We start from the raw sequence: 19,576 nt of genomic DNA, 5'->3' as shown, positions 1-19,576 counted from the left end.
CCGATATAATACCACCCGAACATTTAAAAATTGGAATATAAAAAATTAATTTTCTCGACAATATGTCAACCAGACGCTACAAAACATTTTGAAGCTGTTCAGGAAATTTCACATTATTCCTTAAACGCATAAAGAACAAAAGTGTGGAATACTGAAATGGGACAGACAGACGGACGGACAGACAGACAGACAGACGGACGGACTGACGGACGCAGAGGAAAGATATAGTCGGGGACTATTAAGGAATAATAATAAGAAAGAAGAAGTGGAATACATGTACAGTTATTTCAAGAACACTGTCTAAAGTTCATAGTAGAAGGTACAGTGAATCTGACAACACAGCTCTGATATGATAAATTTTAACATGTGTCATTATGAAAATGTATGAAATAATGTCATTATTTTGATTGTACATGTAGATAACTTATGATTAGGATTTTCACCAGTTGTTTTCGCCTGTCAAAGTTCTTTATGAGTCTCGCGGTGAATCATTAAACTTTATTCTTGTGATTGGCTTTGGTCGATGAATGTTGTTTTTAGCCGGACTCTACTGAAAGCATAGTCCCTGGATGTAAGCAGGGAAATTGCCAATCTTTTAGTTTTCTTATTAATAACGTGTTTTAAAAACAAGACTGTGCATTTTTGACACATACAATGCGCATGAATTTCCATGAACTACTTTGCTGCGCGTTGAAATAAGGGGGTTTAATATATAACGTTTGTTGCAAAATTCAAGACAGAAACCGTTGACTTTTTTTTCTACTAGACATACATTTTTGTTTATGGCCGCTTACAATCTTTAGTCGCTCTCTAACGCTTTGCCGACATTAAAAGCAAGAGAGAGAGAGAGAGAGAGAGAGAGAGAGAGAGAGAGAGAGAGAGAGAGAGAGAGAGAGAGAGAGAGAGTTCAGTCTTTACTACACAATATGCATAAAGACATAAAAACACACGAAAAGAGCCCGGCTTTCGGTACTTTGATTATATTAGGTATCCGGTAAATTTTATTATGAGCGCGGACATTTCACTAAGCTCTACTCTAGTATTCACGGTAAGGTGACAGCCTCATGTTTATCTCCAATTTCTAATGCATTTCCTTTCGAATTTAAACATTTCTATTAAATGATTCAAATCAAGTCTTTCGGTACAGGCACAAGAATTTTAATCAAAAGTTCATAACATGCGTAGAAATTTTACTTAGAAGTCACTTCGGCTACTAAGATGGGTTTTTTCCTGAGAATGTTCATATTTCTTTTGCCTCCCTGAGGCTTATCTCAATGCACTGAGAATCTACACAATTTTATTTTGTTTTTTATTTTCATTCAGCTTTTTGTGCCTCCCCAAAGCTTATTTATTGCACTGGGAATCTACACAATTTACTTGTTTTCCTCATATTTTTCATATCTCTTTGTCTCACTGAGGCTTCTGTTATTGCACTTGCAATCTACATTATTTACTTGTGTTATCCTGAGATTTTTATTTATTTATTTGTTTTCATATTTTTGTGCTTTCCTGTGGCTTGTCCATTGCAATTAGAATCTACATATTTTACTTGTGTTTTCCTGAGATTTTTCATATTTCATTTGCCTCCCTGAGGGGTTTTTTCATTGCATTGGAATCTTTATATTTTTTTTTTGTTTCCCTGAGAGTTCTCTTCTTTTTTGGAAGTTTGTCAGATAAAAATATTATAATTGTATCATTTTATTCCGGGAATTCAATCCTGGACTGTGTTTGGGTTTATTTTCTTTTTAAGTTGACCGGATATTGACAGACTGTTCTATTTCTACTAGCCAAAGACAGTTCATTCATATAATTTTATTTTCCACTTTAAACAACTGCAAGTATGCCAAAGTCTGGAAGAGCGAATCTCGAGTTGTTCCTTCTGTTCAGTCTAAGAAGAAAAAAGAGTAGTGACTGCGAGTTCAGAGTCGGTTGCAGTTAAATCTCCCGATATAGAAACAGGTCACACAGAGAGTGACAGCCTTAATTAAAGAGGAATTGAAGGCGTTCATCAACAACAGCGCTTTCAAAAACCAGATAAGTACATGTTCAAGTAATTTAGGTACATCACAGCCCCACGTTGAGGCTCTTGCTCAAAAACAAGTAATACAGCAGTCTGTGGAAACTAGTGTCGTAAGTGTTCAACCAGTTTGTCCGCAGAGTCGATGATTCTCAGACCAAATTAAATCAAAAATATCGTCAAATCAAATTATAGAGTTTAGGAGTCTCTTGGCAAAAAGAAAACAAAAAAGTTGAAGTTATCTTTGCAATTTAAGAATGAAAGAGGATGATATAAAAAAATAACCATCCATCACTGTAACATGTACAAGCCAGCCAAGCAAACTAATGGAGACAATTTAATGATACAACCAAGCAAGCAAGGGTCCAACACCAATGAAGATAAAAAAAAATCTTCATAGGTTATCTGGGTATGATGAATCTGAAACTAATTATTTAATTCAGTGTTATAAAAATAGTTTTTATTTAGGCTTTGTTGGGGAATTACACGGCATTGAATCTAAGAACTTGAAATCAGCAAATAGAAGTTCAGAAATTACTGATTAAAAAATACAAAAACAAATTTTGGCTGGAAGAGTTCAAGGACCTTTCGATAGTTAACCATTTCCAGTTTTAAACTTTGTGTTTGGCTAACAAACGAATCCGAATTTCTTTGGAATGAGCTGTGCGCCATTTTAATCATGTTTATTACTGTTTATGTCACTTGGTGATATAGATCACTCTCTTTCCGTATCACTTTTGTTCATGCGCTCATTCAAAAACCAAAAGTAAATGGACCTGAGTTTGTATATTGAAATGGATAGAAATAAAAATTATGCAATAATAATATTCATAACAAATTTCACTTCTGTATAATTTAGTTATACAGTTAAAAAAATATCCTACTGTGACCAACATTTTTCAAATTTCCTATGTTGAAATTTTTCAACCGATGCATATATCTCTATATTTTATCTAAAACTCAAATGATGTAATAAATCAACATAGTTTGGAATCTTATTCTGGTTGAGATATATAAATATGAATGGTTTTGTATAGAAAATTATGAGGTTCACAGGTCTATAGTCTACATTTAGAGAATTTCCCCAAATAGTATATTGATGACATTGAAATTAACCTTTTTTGGTTTTTCTATATATATAGACATACTAATAATGTTCCACAAGGGTAAAACATTAGTACACCAAAAAAAACCATGTTGTATTGTTTCTATTTCTTTTTAACCAAAATGCAGCAATCATTTGCGATGATGTCAATTTTTTTTTTCAAATAATAGTTCACATGAAGAATTCTGTGTAAAACGCTGTACTGTAGCCATTAACCAGATGTATCATTAGTCATCATAAAACATATTTTGAAACAACCTTATATGCACAGCTTTTGTCCATGTGGTAGTACATTATTCCATCATCATATTGCAGTTGTGACCACTAGTGTAGTTCAAAGTTTTATAATTTTCATTCAGTAAAATTACTTCAAAATACATTGGTCAAAAATGAGTACAATTATTATCATTTTCTTTTTCAACATAAACTGATTTTAAAAACTTTGTAATAACACTAATACTACTGTTGTATTGCATGACATATACATCAGGCAAATTAAACGTATGTAAAAAATATATATATATATAACGCATGTCAACCAAATCTCCATTTGCTGATAAAAAGTATCCAACTCATTTTAGACCACGTTGGGACAATACACTAATTAAAGAAAGATTTATTAGCAACTGTAATACAGTAGTTTTGCAACATTGGAACATTGATAATATATTTTTTCAACATAGCCAGGCTGTTTTTTGAACACGTTCACTAACTGGAGCCATGATTGAAAAACATCCTGCCAAAAGCATTATTTTGTCTATTCGTCTTTTTCATAAAATTATCCCCAAACTCTAAAATTTTCATAGCAACTTCTTTGCCGTTGACTGCCCCCCCCCCCCCCCCCCTAAAAATATCCATCCATAGTTTGTGTTTGAGCGTTAACCTTTCAATCCATGAACATTTGAGAGAAAAACAAAGTTACATACATCAGCATTTTTAAACCACCTTTTTAATAACCTTGAGTAACTATATGCCTTTTTTTTTTTTACTTTATCACCTTTAGATTTCCATATAAAATTAAATATTGCTGCATTCAATGAGAATAAAAATGCTTTTTGGGTGTGGGAGGTAAAATAAATAGATGATTCAATTTCGGCAAAATTAAAGTCTTGGCCACGGTTACTCTACCAGCACAAATTCCATTCTTGAAACAGTGAAAGAATTTTTGGTAGTTGTATGTTGTAATTTAATCGGTAATTTGATCTAATTCTACACAGAATTTTATTCCCTACAGATTAAATGTTGTACTACTTTATGTGAGTTTCCATCGAATATGGTGAAAGACCTGGTCTGAGAACTTTCTTGAGCCTATCCAGAACTTTCTTGAGCCTATCCAAACCACTTTGGTTTTTGAGATGTTTATTTTTAATCCAGAAAGTTTGGAGAAAAAATATAATGTAACTGCATATCGTGTAATCTTGTGTTACCAGTTGAAAAAAAAATAATATCAGTAGAAATACAAGTCATTATTTTAGAATAGGAATGGCTTCTCACTGTGCTGATGTTGGTATGAGTGACAACAAAATTAGACTGTTTGGTCGATAGAATTTGTGTGTTCTATAGTAATTTGTAAATGCCTATTCCAATATTATTCTGAAATAACGAAATAATAAACTAACGTCAATGATTGCAAACTTGGATGTGAAATTTATGTAATTCAGGAACATATGTATTTTTCCAGAGGACCACTGACTGTGTGTCTACAGGAAGATTGGAAATGTGTGGATTCCTTTTATTTACCAGGTCATACTGATTTGATAATAATTTAGCATGGTTATTGTTCACTACATAAAGTCAATTAGATGGGATATATTTTAATTCCTACTACTACCAATCACTATGTATTAAAGGGTTCTTGACTTAACCCTTTAGGTAGAGCATAACATGTAAATACTTACAATGTAAAAACTGCATGCATTTGTATTTTTAATGGGTATAGGACTAAAGTTTGTAAAGCAAATGTTTTTCATTACGAAAAACAGCATTTTAAAAAAATGATTCAATGAGTTTACACAGTTCATTCTTCTTATAAGTAACACAACTTCTAAATTCTCTTACTAAAAGCATTTCCTGATTGTTTAGTTTTTTGTATATTAAAAATACGTACAATAAACCAAATGAATTTACTTATATTTTATATTTAGATTTCTTTGGAATGAGCTGTATACTATTTTAATCATATTTATTACTGTTTATATCACTTGGTGATATAGTGATATATTTCACAATGTGTGTTCATTTTAAGATTGTACACACCAAATAAAAGTACGAATAATGCATGGTAGCTTCGGACAGAATACTTTAACTAGGCATATGTTTACTAATGACGTACGACCAATGCATGCAATGTCTCACGTATACAAAATAAAGATGTTCTTGCAACTGCATTCTTTTTAGTATAGAAATAACGCAAAAGTTCTTACTTATGAATATACCATAACACAAAAATCAGTTTTAGGTATTTTTTTTTTTAGCTATGAACATACTTTTTTAAATTTTTTATTTGAATAAGATACATTCGTTACTGCAAAGCTAAATTAACGAGTAAAACAGATTGAATGATAAATATTTCAATTTTTAATCAAGTGAAGAAATCATTTCTTAACTTTCCGTTTGGTTACCGTGGTAATATTTTTATACCCCCGCAAACGAAGTGTAGGGGGGTATATTGGTTTCACCCTGTCCGTCTGTCTGTCTGTCCGTCTGTCCGTCTGTCCGTCTGTCTGTCCGTCTGTCCGTCTGTCCGTCTGTCTGTCTGTAGACGCAACTTTGTCCCCCGTATAGAATTTTTTATTACTGCATGGAACAGTTTGAAAATTTTTACATATGTTGAACACTATCTGAAGATGTGCACCTGCAATTTTTTTTTAGATCAGACACGATTTAATGATTTTATGACAGTTTTCATTTTCCTTATTCTATATATTGTACACTAATGTTGAAAAGTAAGGGAGGTAATCCTTACAGATTTTATTAATTAATTAATAGAAAACACTCTAAAATATATTTATATAAATACATCCAGATGGAGATTTTTTGTCTTTATGTCTTAATTGATAAAAAAAAATATTTTTTTATAAGTATTCTATCAACTGACAATGCAAAGTTGTTGTTTGTCAGTGATAAATTCTTAGGAGCTAATAAGAACATCAAAGACAAGTGTGGCTGAATTCATTTGTCCCAAGGGAGCCATTATCTGAGCCATGGTTCAGATGGAGCATGTGTTTAGGGGAAATTGATAATCTGTAAAATGGGTGATGGTTTTGGGGCTATTTTAAAACTGTTTCATGTAAACAAAAAGTTCTATCATTATAAGGAAATAAATAATTATATCATTTTTAATAAAGAAGTTAAACTATTTTTAGAGGTTGTTTAAATTTATTTGTCAAGTAAGTTGATGAAGTGACCCTATTGGGCATTAATTTAAATGAAATTCAAAATTACTGATATGATTGTAGTGTTTTGGTAATTTTAAAATTGTTTGTAATATTTAAATTTTCTTTTTTACATATTTTTACATAGTATGGTAATTATGGTAATGTTTTGGGAGTTTATTAAATTTAACAAGCTCATCAAAGAAAATCATAGTCCTATGGGATCAATTTTCTGATATGGAGTTCCATTGTGCCATAGGAGAAAGTGGGGAAAATTTGAAACAACTAATTGCATGTGTCAAGACTCTTATTAGAAAGATATTGAAAGTTTTATCAACAGATGAGCATTGCTTGGCTACCGGTATTTTCATTTACTGCAAAGGGAGGGGTAATTGTCATTTTGTTGGTTTTTAAGGCGTCGAGCTAATGCTCGACAGCCTTCTATCGATCGTCTGGATTGGCAATCGTCCAAATTCATGCACTGCACCGCTTTTTAAATGCGCATAAGAAATAAGTTTCTTAAAGTATTAAACGTATTACAAGATTTTTATTCCATTTATTTAACTAATTTGTGTACAAAAAAACCAAACTTTGCCTACCTGGTTATTGACAACTCATTGCATAAGTATAAATTTGCTTAATCAAGAAATGGCGGATGAATACAATCAGGTGTAAACATTTACTAAGTATTATTTTAGTTTATCGCTTACATTTTAACTGGAGAGCGTGCCCGAAAGAAATAAAATTTGCGATGTAAATTTATTTGTTATCGGGCACGGTCTCCAAAATAAATGTAAGCGATAAACGTATCTAGTGATTTTGTTGCTAAAAATAAACACGATAATGCAGTTGATCTGGTCGAGCATTTTAGATAGCACGTGTTGTGGATTTGTTTGTAAACAACAGTACCATAGGGAATCTTGTTTCAAAAGGGAATTGAAATTAATAAAAGTATGTTTTATTATTATAATTAGGGACATACTGTTAATGTATTCAAATCACGAACCTGTGAAAATTGTTTAAAGAAAATAATTTATTTTTAAACTTTGACATTTCTTCAAATTTTGTAACCATAATGAGTTATTGAATTGTAAAAGCACCAATACCTATTTTATAAGAAAATAAACTCATTTTTGTTTTTAAAGCAGCACAAAACATAATTCATATACTTCTCTATTCTATGTCTAAAATTATTTGATATACAACTATTAAATTAACAGAAATTCAAATTATTGATATCATTCCATATAAAAGAAAAAGTCAGTTCGACGCCTTTGAGGCCGTTCCGGCCTTTGATTCTTTAAATCAATTAAATTTAAAAAAAAAATATATCATCAGATACATACATTTGTAAATGTATTACTGTTATAGATATGTATTTACAGTGAAATTCTGACAATTCTGATTTTAATTTTTCTTTGTTAACTAATTTTTTTTTTACAATTCTAGAATTTTTTTTTGTATGTGTTCCAAACCTTTATTTTTGTCCCATTTGAAATTAGCCTTGCAGGGGTATTAGTCCCATTAGGACAGTTCTAGTTAAAATCGTTTTCATTACTAATAATAAACCATGAAAAAAGCTTTAAAGTGTCATTTTCCAACCTTAACACAATCTTGCTATGGAAATGGGAGCAGCAATCAAATTTTAAATGAAATTCAACGTTTTTATTTATCAGTCTTATCAACTATAAATCGATGACTGTGCATAATCTACTGGTTCAAACTGTTTTCTTATAAAAATCGATATTACTTTACATCTATTAATGAACCGTTGAAAATCTTTATTTAGGTTTTCAATATTCATTTGTTTTAAATAAATCTGATTTTATTTGATAAAAATACAACTTTATACAATGGTCAAAGGCTATGATATTTAATCAAAGATACATAATTATTCAATTCATGCTACTTACAGTTCCAAAAATACAGCTGTCCACTTTACCACTGAAAATAAATAACTGAATAACAAAATGTGCCGTACCCACATATAAAGCTTGCAGGTTTATACATGTACAGTGACGTGTAAATAAAGCATTGTGTTTACGAAAAGACTGTTTTTGGAAGGTGTTTACTGATGCAAAAAGACAATATGCATCAATATTTTTTTTCTAAAACAGATCTCAGGTATTGATGCGTTTACGCTGTTACTATTGAAACATGTTGGATTCATTAAAATGTCTCCACCAACAAACGGCGACGAATCAACAATCTAAATTAATGTGTTAAATTAATAGCGAACGCAGCGAGGCGGCGCGAAGCGCCGCTCGCGTAGCGAGCTCCATAGACAACGCTTACGAACGGAGGAAATTCGAGTTAAAATCTGCACATTGTTCAAAGAAATTTTTATGAGGCCACGTGAAAAGGTTCTATATATCCCAATAATCCATTGCGGTGCAAATCAACATGGTGGAACAGGAAGCGTTTCTGAGGAAAATTTTTACCTCTTAATCGTATACATCTATTTCATTTATAACAACAAAAATCCTTTAAAACACTAAAGTAAACATCACATATTCTTACGTAAAAAAACTGTACCTATCTGAACTTTTGTTGACATATGACGTCATTTCCTTTCCCGAATTTTTGCGACAATTTACGAGAACTGTCGAGCGCAAAAGAAAGTTAAGTATGACGTCACTGTGACTTCGCGCAATTCAAATTTAGAGGTGGATGAAGCACATGTACTGGGTGTAACGTGTAGAAAGTACTTAGTATCAGTGTTAATGGTGACTCTTCGGCTGATAAGTTTTGTTTTGACTATATATTTTTTGCTTCGTAAATGCACATGCAAGTTCCATACTTAACTGACTGTCATATTGATTCAATTGTAATATGCATGTGTGAGGTAGGTGAAAATTTTTTTTTTCAAAAATGTCTTCAACGCATATATATATAGCATTCAAAAATTAACAAAATTTTAAACGAATTGATGATACAGAGGAAAATAACAAGGAACAAAATGGGAAATTACACACTCAGACAAGCAATTCATTGTTTACTGATTTTAAATATCAATATTAAAAAGTAAAGGAATGATAAAACATGATTGTCTTTTAATAAAAAAAAATATCAAACGGCTTTGATTCAACATATTTTAATAAGTCTGTTTTACATTTAATTTATGTTCAGTGGTAGTTTGTTTAAGTGTATTAGCCTAAAATGGACAATTGGAATAAATGTTTGATAACTTCGGGTTCTTTGCGGTGATAAACGTTTTCGAGACAAAGCCAAAGTTTTTAGGTTGGGGCAAATCAACAGGTTAAAGTAATGTTGCATTTAACAATGTTGAGAGATGTTTGGTTCCTTCTGCGCTCGCCCCAACGGTCACACCGTAAAACATATTACTTGAACTTTAATTAATTGAAACAAGAGGCCTTTACGGTCACCTAAGTAACATGGCCTATACACAGATCTGTCAAGGAGTCTCATATATGCACTAATCGGGATTCATTTTGGAGTAGAAAAATTATAATATTGTAATGACATCCACCTTCTTGCCTTTCGAAAAGATTCAATAGTCGTTACGGTTTACTAATGAGTCAAAGTATAAATGTAACTGGGCGTTAGAACTTAATATTCATTTCATAAATCGCACCTGCACATAAACTTCGCAGTTTTATACATGAACATTGGCAGTGACGTGTTTCCTGAACCAGGGCAACCGGGGTACATAAACTCTGCAAGGCAATCGATTTCAAAATTGCTACTTGGTTAATCGCATTTCGTTTTGACGAGTTTACCAATTTTTAAATCAGAATGCATGTGCATATTATTATTATAACGCCTCCAGTACAATTTTATAAAAGTCCACTAGGGGTGATATGGAGTGTTAAATTATGATATTTAATTTAATTAGATCCTCGAGATCTTTGTTCAAACATGGCCACACCTGGCAGGTGCCCTAGTTGAGGTGTTTCCGGAATGTCTCCTCCTCTATACGGGGAGTAGCCCGTGTCCCAGTCTGTGTAAAAGAGGAGGCAGAAAGACAACTTCCAGATGACTACTCATTTATTAATTTATTATGACATTTTAACAATAAATATCAATATTAATTACAATGAAATTTATCAACATTAATATTCATTACAAAAATCTCTGAAAATAAAATATATGTTGAACCCTCTGAATCAGTTAATTTTACGTTTGAGAATGCGCGCAGGCGTTATAATTATCTTACCTCTATAAAAGAGGAGGCAGAAAGACAGTTTCCAGAGGACTACTGGAGAGCTGTGTTTTCCGCACCCCCATTTTATACGCACGGACACTGCGCTACAGCATTCTCCTCCTAATAAGTAAATGTGATCAAGTGCATACTAATGATCTGACGCACCGCGGTCAGTAGTAGCAATTTATTTAGATTTCTGACCCGGCGTCGACTGGACTTAATAACACATTTCTCCATGAACATAAATAAACATACGCTATCTAAATAACACATGCACTTTAACCAATTCTATAGAATTTCCGTTATGATATTATTCTGTTTGCTAAATTTACTGCAACCGTCTTTAATGCTACAAAAAGAATGATAGGGATCTTCTGTATATAATTAAGTTAAAATATTATATGAAAATTGTTTATTTATTAAGTTAGTTATTATTATTTTTTATTTTCAGAAAAAAGTTCAAAACGACGAGCAAACAGTCGTAAAATAATTTCACTGCCCTCAATTTGGTAATCAGTTCTATTTGTCAAGTAAAAGGGGATCAGCAAAGGTCGAATAAAGTTTTCAAAAAGTTGTAGATATACCGTTTGAAATAAACACCCCTTATGATCTTAGCTACTTATACATATTTGCATCTATTATAGACAAAACAATTTGCTACGCAATAAAATGTTGTCAATTATAAAGAAAACAAAAGGGAAATAAACACATTGAAAGGATAAAGATAATGAGTGTAACAGTACCCATAAAAATTTTAAATATTATTCATTTATAATTTAAAAAAAAAAACTGAATAAAAAAAGCAATGGTGTATTAGTAATGAAAATGCGTAAAAATATACAACTTATATATTTTATACGACTAACCGATTACTGATTTTTTAACCGGTTACATGTACCATCGTTCCGATCGAGTAACCGGTTGAAAACTGCCATTCCTAAAATAAAGAATTGCGTTCAAATAGAATGCACGAATTATAAAAATTCAAATCTGCCGTAGCCTTACATAAGCTATAAAACCACACCTTTAATCGTTGGACATCATTTCGTTCCCCGTGAGACTAACAAAAGATATGTTGCTCTCAACCCCCGGTTAATTTTAATGTTTACATTAACATGTTTAAATTTGGCATAACCGAATTAATTTAAGATAAAACCGATTGTTTTGTTAGATTATGAAACAAACAAAACATCAAGAAAAGATTTTTAGACAAACCGCCCTGATTTTCTCAGCTCAACATAGAGTTAACGACTTCAATTTTACGTTGGCATCAAGAATTTAATTGATAATGAGCGTTTGATATCTGTTTGTTTCAATCAAACATATCTTATTCGTAAAGATATATCTTAATATGAGTACACTAAAGCCTTTGTTTTAACTCAAAGATACATATACAGCTGTCCACTTAACCACTGGATATGGATTACTAAGCTAAACATATAAATGCCGTACCCGCACATATATCCTGCAGGTTTATATATGTACATGAACAGTGAGGTGTTTCCTTTTTTAAGGCAACAGATGTAAAAAAAAAAAAATAACAACAACAAACAAACAAAAATCCTAAACAACAAGTGTTCAATGATGAAAACTGTTAATCAAGATCAATGGTATTTAAAATAAACAGATCTTAGCCTGTATTAATTGACATAATTATTGCCACAATTATTGAGACACGTGTTAAATGTCTCCACAGAGAAACTGCAACGAATCATCAAGCTTAACTAATGTGTTTAATGCAGTAACATCAATTTTAAATCTCCTAGACGTAAACAAATGTTATCAACTGGCTGGTGAATAAATTCTTTAAAAGTATTTGATCAGTTGAAAAAATCGGTATACACTACATATTTTTATATGTTCACGTGTAGAAATACTTGAATATTATATCACAAGATAAACAAATACAAGATATATCATCATGGAAAGAATATGGAAACATAAGAATGTCAACATGAATAATCGTATTTGAGGTTTCAGTCTGCTTTGGTATAGACAATTTTATAATTTTAAACAAAGGACTATGTGCAGTATGGTCAAATATCTGCCCCCGATTTCAACCAATTTTTAAATAGTATCGTATAAAAATAAAATCTTCACAAATCATTGTATAGAGGATGCCTATAACTTTAATCTTGATTTTAGTCACCATTGCTCATTCACTATTTATCTATGACGTCACCAAAATGACCTATTTCCCGCAAATTTGCAAACAAATGAAAATATTCTCATTTTTTGTCTATATTTTGCATTCGGAAGTATAGAGCGCAGGTCTGCTCAAGTGCGATTTTAACATATTTTTTTCTTCAGATAGTTATTCACATTATACTAAAAAATGGTACTTGAGCAAGCCTGCGCTCGGTGTTTCCCAGTCGAAAAACCATCGGAAAACACCCATATTTTGCTACAAAACATCATTTATCAAAATTATGCAATCTTCATGACGTCATTTCTACATTATGACGTCACTGTGGTGATAACCTTTTACACCTTTATTTCCAATATGATTTTAACTATCTTTCACCTTATTTTTAAAGCTCTTTCTAAAACTTTGATTTTGGGGGCAAAAAATCCATAAAACCGCACATGTAGTCCTTTCCAATTTGGTTTTGATATACAGCATCATTTTTATCCCCTCGCGCAACTTGTTGCGAGGGGGATATAGCATAGCTGCTGTGTGTGTGTATGTGTGTGTTTTCAGCTTGGAAGCAAGTTTAAAAAAAACCTTGCACGGATATTTATCAAATTTCGTACACTTATTTGGCATGGTAAAAGGACAAAGCCTGGTAAATTTCAAGTCCATTAGATGAGTACTTTTTAATATATTATTTAAATAACACAATTTTAAACAGAAATTATATGTACGACTTGACAATAACTACTTCCGCTTCACTTCTATGAAACCAAAGTGGAAGTAAGCAGTTCAAATCAACAACTTGATATTTTTTGGAGTTAGATCTATTACATGTAAAAAAAAAAAAAAGAAGCAGTTTTTGTAGTAATTGAGGGTTAGTAGAATGTGGTCTTCTCATTTACATAACTATATATTACTAAATATTGCATCCCCACACAATAACTTATGTCGCGAGGAGATACTCAGCATAGCAGTGCCCTTGTTGTTTGGTAAAATGATATAACAAGTTTTGTAAATAAACAATGTTCTCGTGTAATAAGTAACGAAATTTCTAATTATTCTCATCAAAATCCCATTGACTAAATACTATTTTCTGGTTAGTTCTTTAACGTGACTGACCCGCCTTTTTGGGTTTTTTTCTGTTGTTGTTGTTTTGTTTTTTTTGTTTTCTAAACGGACATCTATTTCACCAATATCACAATAAAAACATTTTGTTCAGTTCATGCAAGGATAGTTTGCAACTTGATTTGTTTTACTTAGACAACTTTGATACGAATTGTTTCCTTGAAATGACACTCACTGTGTTTTAACAATAAAAAAGTTTGTTTTCGTTAGAAGGGTTTGTTATTATTTCATTTATTTCATTATTTTTTTTTGCAAGTGGACATATATATTTTTTATAAATACAAAGATAAAATCTATTAATGAGTACACTACAAATACATTGTTTAAAAGTCAAATACAGATATCCGTTTCATACAATGTAATCGTTGACACCTGTTGGAATATCTTTTTTTCTCCACAAACAAACTGCAATAAATCCTCTTGATAATATTCATGCAAAAGCATGAATAGCAAATTGTCTACATAAAAAATATTGTGGCAGGTGAAAAGATTTAAATATGTGCCTTACAACCTAATTGTCAGGCAAAAGGAATCCATTGAAAGATTTTATGTATAAGGAATCGTGATCACGAAAGAATTGATCAGTGGCAACACATGTTCTGTGGTTAAAAGACATATCAATAAAGGTTATCAGCATTTTTCAAAAACAAATATCAAGTATCAGGACATGTACGATGCAGTTATTAATTAAATTGATTAAATTAACTGTCTCCACAAACTCTCTGCGGTGAATCATCAACTTAACGAATATTTTATGCAAAGTAGAAGGATAAGGTCTGTGTTAATCAAAGTACTGAAGTACTGACGGAAGTTGATTTTATCGATTATTATTTATTTTAGAATCAACGATAAGTAATTTTGCATGGCAAGTGGTTTCTTATACATGTATTTGAATTACGCACATTTTTTATAATATGAATGCTCGGACTTTTCCGATGAATTTCGATAAAACCCATATGAATCATGCCGTGTAATATTTAAAGATACTTTTAATTCCATCAAGTTACCGATCGTCTGGTTGAACGAGACTAAAGTAATTGCTTGCGTAGGAATAAATACCACTACAAAATATATCTAAATTGTTCCTACCATTTTAAATCTGACTTTTTTCAGCGTTTTTATAAATAAGTTTACTTGAAAAACAGTGTTTCAGAATTTATTACAGCGAATGTATCGATTATTTTCGAGAACTAAGTCTTGTCAGCGGTAATGATTTGTGCATAGGTCCAAACACTGTTTCGCTTTTGGTTTGCCAGAGTAACTGCATAGGAGAGTTGATTTAAATCAACTCCCAAAAAGCATGGTCTACCATACACATGTTTTTGAATGTCTATTTTCACTTGTAGGAAAGGCTTTATTGTTTAAGTCATAACAAAATGATCATATACACGATGCATAGTGAAGGAAAGACAAGGTAAATGAAAGAAAGTGTGTTTTTGTCAAATACATGACAATTTTCTCTTAATGATTAGCTGTACCTATAAAAGTAATGGTTCAAATATGGGGAATGTATTGAATGAATTTATTATGACAAAAAACTGAATAAACAAGCTACAAATGTATTTAGGTTGAACAGATCAACATATGCTTAGTTCGACTTTTTGCATATATTACATTGTAATACCATCTTCGCTAGCAAAGTGCCCGAGTCGTTATTCTCAGAGAATAACAAATCAGACACTCATGGTTGTAATTCATGTAAAACATATATTAAGATACATCGATTTCAGATTCAAATGTGTCATTATGAACACATTTTTTTTTACAAGTTTCCAATGTGTTATTTATAAACAGCATCTTTTTATTAATCCTGTGAAGTCCGAAGGGCTTATATTGATTCAATGAGTTTTAAAAAAAACAACTTAAAATGTTCTTAATGAAACATTTCTTAAGGTAACTCCATACTCGTAAAATTCTCTGACGAAAGTTGAAAAACCAAACTGATTTCAACTTAATAGACTTGAATTTCATCAATTGTTAGAAAAAATATACATGTCATCACACTTTTTGAGATGCCAGATAAACATAAACTAAAGCATGTTTTAGCATCATAAAACTGTATTTTTTGGTTAAAAGTAAAATTTTTGCAGTCAAAATTTTTTTTATCTTGTTTAATTTTAATGTCAACATTATCGGATTACTAAAACTACAAAAATATTATAAAATCAAAGGGACATGGTCACAATTTTGGTAAAAAATTATTTTTTTTCGAATACAGTGTTTACAATGCTTCAGTGAGGCATTTTAAAAAGGCAGCCAAAATTTGAGTGTCATTTGTTGAGTTATAAGCGAGTTACAGAGCTTACAATTCTTCGCTATGTAAACAAAGCTTTTGTTCATATTTTGAATGTTGAAAAAATACCTAGTTTTAAACACAAAATGAATGTGTTAATCGTTAGGGACTGTTAATTCATGCTTAAAACGAATAAGAGGATAGACAAATCAGTTTTAAAAAAAGATTTTTACTGGTATATTGAACCTATGTAAACAAAAACAGGGCACGAGCCTTGTTTACATGACGAAGAATTTTGAGCCCTGTATCTTGCCTAAAACTCAACGACTGGGACCTAAATTTCATTTGATCACTAGAAATGCATTCATAAGCCACTGTAAATAATAAGAACAGAAAAATAAAATTTGACCGAAATCATGACCATGCCCCTTTAATGGTTGGGATTACAAAAAACTATGGCATTTAGACATACAACTGAAAGAAAAGTCAGAAAGAGTTATTTCTCCTTAGCATCGATAAAATGTATAAAGAATAAGAAATTTAGGATAAAATTAAGCTGCGAAAATATCTTGAACTAAACAAATATTTTTTTGATTACATCTATGTGATTATATTCACATAAAATAAATAAACCTGTCTTGCACGAATTTTAAAGAACTGAAAGTTTTACTAAAAAGTATGACATCACATTGTTATCAAACAAACTTCATTGAACCAAAATCAAAAATGAATATAACTTAACAAGCAATAACAATTTTGTTTATCATAAACGTATAACATTTTATTTTAAATACCTTTAAAGTTCTAGATGTAAGACATGTCTCTTTGTTCTATCTAATTCAATCTAATTTATGACTTACATGTAGTGTACAGTACCGATCAGACCCAACCTAACAGAAAGAAAACTCCAACTAAACCCTGGGTTTACTCCAGGTTTACTAGAGTGGACCCAGAATAAACCAAGAGTAAACCCAAAGTAAACCCAGAGTGGACACAGAGAGTAAACCCGGTCAGAAGTATACCCTTGAAAGCAGATGCTAAGTGTGTATTCGGAATAAACAAGGGGAAGGAATTACAGGCAGTAGGATGGTAAGATAAAAGACGGGTCTGTTTCACACTTTCAATGCGTACAGTTGACCTCAGAAGCAATTCCCAAATAAACCCAAGTTAAACCCTGAGTAAATCCAAAGTAAACCATGAATGGGCCAAAATTTTCATAAGGCAAACCCAGAGTAAACCCACAGAAAACCCCAAAAGTAATCCCTGGGTTTAGTTGTGGTCTACTTTGGAAAAAGGCTGGGTCTGATCAGTACTGTACACTGATACGCGATTTTTCGATATTCCCTGTGTGTATTACTAGTTATCATAATTGTAATTACAAGTCTTACTGCCGGAACTCCAAACGCTTTGTCATACAAAAAGACATCCTGCTATTTAAAATAAACCTCTCGTCGATTCTATTTTTAAGCTTTTTAAGATTATATTTCAGCATCTGAATTTCAAATGACAAAATTAGGGGAACGATGAACGAATATTGAACGATTTTTAATCTGTGAGAGGTAACGGTAGGTGAACTAAGAGTGCAAAACTGTGAACGATTAAAGATAGGTAAGCAAACGCTGAACGCACACTGAACGCTCGTTAAACAATCTAATTAAAATTAGACGTTCTGAATCCGCTACCGCTTCTCAAACGTTTGAGAAGCGGTAGCGGATTCAGAACGTCTATTTTTAATTACATTGGCTAAACAAAGTTACCGTACAAAAATGGAAAGGAAATTAATCCTTTCAAAGACTCTAGTAACGATCTAATCAAATAATAATTAAGATCATCATAAAAGAATGGGGTTCATGTTCACACCGCCTGTGATACACAAATCATATATATGTATATTGATCAAAGTCCAATTTGTGTTAAGTTTTAAGCTTTTAAGCATAATTTTCCTATCTTTCCTTTTTTATGATGGCAATAGGAGCAGCATTAAATTTTGAATGGTGTTGAACGTTTTAACTATCAAAATATATCTTACTGTAAACCGTTTTACAAATTGATGACTGTGCTTGACCTATTAATTACAGTTCGTTTAAGATAAATTCGACTTTACTTTATGTATTAACCTGTTAGAATTTATATTGAGCGTTTTATTGTTCATTTGTTTTAAGTTAAATCTTCATTGTGAAAATACATCTATGTATGAGTTCAATACAAAAGTTTGGGTTTTAACTCAAATAAACATGTACATATTCAATTCATGCTACTTACAGTTTAAAAAACAGCTAGGTTTCCTCTTGTAAAAAATTTTTAGACTATAGAAATGCCGATCCTGCACAGATATCTGACAATTTCATACCTGTACAGGTCATGCTTCATTAATTAAGGCAACAAATGTAAATAAAGCATTGAGAAAAAATGATACATGTAATAGAAGTGTTCGATCAGTGGTGCGAAATTTCAATATAAAGATCAATGCATTTAAAAAAGAACTCAAGTGTTAATGCGCATACGCTAAAATCATTGACACATGTTGGATTTATTTATATGTCTCCACAAACTTAGCCGTTTACATTACATATTAATTTTATAGGTGTATTTACTTGTAAAAATACTTGAAAGATACCTGACAAGATTAACAAAGATACTATGAATAGTGAAGGAAAGACTAGGTGTTCGATAGAATAGTATAAGTTTGTGATATACATGACAACTGCAATTCTTACTTAACACGGCTTAGTGATAATGGGGGAAAGGAAACTGTAAAAGGATTATTTCATGGCAAGAAACTAAATAAATAAGCTTACAAGGTTTGAGAAATACATTAACAACATATCTTTGAGCCAATTTTCACTAGTATCACCCCTTGCTCTGATGTGAATATGCAAAACATTTAACAGGAAGTTGACGTCCGATTGGTACAAACATATATTCCACAATATGGCATGCCTAAACAAACAGTGTGTTAAAATGTCAAGTATTTGCAATAAATAGCTGATGAAAAAAATGCGACAGAAAGTTTTGTTACGGACAATCAGACAGATGGCACACAGGGATAAAACAGTATACCCCCTTCTCTTTCGGAGCGAGGGTAAGAAATTAATCCTCTAAACGTCAACAATCACCACCCCCCCCCCTCCTTCTTGCAAATGAATGAAATAAAAGATATATTCTACATATTATTGTCCTATGGTTTCGTTCAAACATTGAGGTTACTTGATTTAAACTTTATTTTTTACTTCCTTTCGATGTAATATAGGTATTGAATGGATTAGTTTTTAGGGGTTTGGTGTGTACATCAAATTCTTATAGATTTTAGGCCACGCATCATTTTATGAGCGCATCAATGTTTTAAGTTGACGTTTACATTCACATGGTCTTACCTCGTTCTATTAGTAAACATCATCCAAGGAAATGGTATATGAAGGAAAA

The sequence above is a fragment of the Crassostrea angulata genome, chromosome 2, assembly GCF_025612915.1.
Source record: "Crassostrea angulata isolate pt1a10 chromosome 2, ASM2561291v2, whole genome shotgun sequence".
Lineage (NCBI taxonomy): Eukaryota > Metazoa > Mollusca > Bivalvia > Ostreida > Ostreidae > Magallana > Magallana angulata.
Note: the sequence above shows the minus strand (reverse complement) of the source record.